A 2629-nucleotide genomic window follows, 5' to 3' on the forward strand; every position below is an offset into this window, starting at 1 on the left:
TTGGCATTTTATAGACAACTGGAATGACCGCACTATACGTTATATCGCCTTTAAGAGTATCTTTCTCAACACTGGGGCATGAATAACAGGATGATTATACTACTTATCTCCAGTGAGATGAAAAAATTCCCAACATCACTGTAAACATTTTGAAGAAATAGATCATCAGGGAACGCATCCTCGTGTCAGCGAGCGTGTCAGAGAAGAGGGCTGGCATGATTGAGCAGTGAGACACGGCACCTTCTTGTTCAGCGGCAATCGCTGGCAAATGGCGGGGACTTTTTTTTCCCCTGCATTTCATTTTCTTAATTTATTCAGAAAGGCAATTTGTTTTGCTGCTAAAGCAGAGGGCTCCTTCTCTCTTTACTTATCTCCCTTTTCCCCTGATCAGGATCCTAGATATAGGACGTGGATGTAGTTTCCCATTTTCCTTTTAAACATAAACAAATTAGTAGGCTTTTTGAAATCATTCTGTTTCTAAAATGCATCAGTCCAGTGATTTATCAAGGAGAGTATTTTTGCCTTCTGTAATGGTCTAGAACAAGTAATTCAGCTACAGGGAGGAAAATACAGTTTACGTACCATGCCAGTAGTAGCTTGCAGCAAAACAAGAGCAGGGACTTTTTAGGCAGCGTCAGGAAAAAGACAAGACCTTAACTTTGTCCGACGGGTAGCTAAACATGCCCATCAGACTTGCATTCATCATGTTCAACCTACCTGGGGACAGGTGGTATTACATGGAATCGTAACACCTCATGCTTGTACCTTGATGCATTAAGCTAACCCTCGGCAAGAGTTAGGCGAGGAAAAGCTGGCTGCCTGCAGCTCCGTTCCTCTGACAGTCTGTGCCAGAGTGCGCTCATTCCTGAAGCTCATCCCCTCGGTCTAGCGCTGACAGACCTCCCTTAGCTCGGGTGCACTAGCCTTTAAACCCATTAATTGCAGGCTGGAATATCACCAGGCCCTGCTGTCCAAAGTGGTTACAAACACAGTGCACGCCCTACTCTACCTGGTTGCTGCTACTGGTATTAAACCCAACCAAACAGAAGTTCGAAGCTCCTAGAAGCATGACTCCTCCTCTTTGTTTTAAGTGGCTTTGTACCTCCCGTGCTTGTTACTATTGCCAACCAGTCGATGCAGCTTAAGCTACTGCCTCTTCACCTATGGATTAAACCCAACAAAACTGCTTGCAGAATGACTTCACGACACTTTTCCGATTAAGTATTCATTCCCAGGCTAAATTCTGTTCTAGGCAGTTTACCTACAAATTTAAGAACCTTCTCTCCCCTTCCTCCTCTTCCCCAAATAGGAAAAAAGTGCTTGGAACAACATGAGTCATCATTATAAAAATGGTAACAGAAGAGGGATAGAGACTTTGAGCAAGGTTTAAAATAATATAATTACACAAATTGGATCAAGCGTATGTGTCTTGGTATTCTGTTGGCAGCCATGTAATTAGATTATAACTAACCCCACACCTAGGAAGTGAGAAACTCTTTGAAGATAGTTGCCCTTTGCACAATTATGAAGCCGTCAGCATACAGCCTGCCCTCATTAGTTGTGCAGAGCACCTGCAATGAAATTTTTTGCAACACTAAGAATTCCACATGAGGGATTCAAGACGTCCTTCCAGAACTAAATATGTATTTTGTAATAGAACTTGTTCTAGCAAAACGTCAATGCCAAGATTTCATAAGCTCCTCACATCTATTTTAGCTGAAGATGACAAAATATACAGCGTGCAGAAATTCCTTTCCGGACTACTAACTTCTTGAAATGAAAATTTGCTATAGTTAACCAAGGAGGAAGCAATATGCAAAAAGAAAGAATTCCACACTAAACATATAAACACTTTCAGAGGCTCATCACACAGAAAGAAAAAAATATTTTGAAGAGGAAGAAAGTGAAGAACGAGAAAGGTTATGATCTTAAATTCCATGAAGAAGAAAAAAATAGAAAAAAAGTCATATTAAAACCTAAAATTAAAAAGTCAGGAGACTATTAAAGGATATAAAACTTTGAAAATGCAAATTATTTTATGGTAGTGTCATCTGGACCTACCCCTACTGAGTGTTACACAAGGCGCGGGTTAAATAAGTCATACCTGTATTACTGTTGATACGATGGTTAAAAATAAATGTAAAGACTACTGAAAGCCAATCTTACACTCACTGTTCTGCAATGTAAATGAGCGCAGCTCAAATTATTTCTCTACCGAGGGAAGCAACAGGCAGCATATAAATGCAAACAACCTTCATTAGAGACATTGTCATGAGTATATTAATCATGTCAAGAAGCATTGCTGAAGTTTCCTTCAGTGCAATTTAACATACCTCACTTTATTAGGATGCACTTAATTTCACTATGTTTTCTCCTCATTATCATTTATGATGACCAATTAAAATGTTTGTGTCTGTCTCTAAGCAAATTACTTCTGTAATTCTGGTAGCTGAAATCACCGCTCATCCAACATTCTGTCATCTTGTTCCATCAGTGCAGTATCTTTCTTTGCCCAGCCTCTATTAGCCTTTTAGAGAGGAAAAGCTTACTTGGACTGGACAGTTAGGTATAAACCCGGGTCTTTTTACAGTGTAGACAATAAAAAGTGGGTTGCTTCCCGCCCCCCCCC

Source organism: Egretta garzetta, unplaced genomic scaffold (assembly GCF_000687185.1).
Source record: "Egretta garzetta isolate BGI_Z169 unplaced genomic scaffold, ASM68718v1 scaffold16, whole genome shotgun sequence".
NCBI lineage: Eukaryota > Metazoa > Chordata > Aves > Pelecaniformes > Ardeidae > Egretta > Egretta garzetta.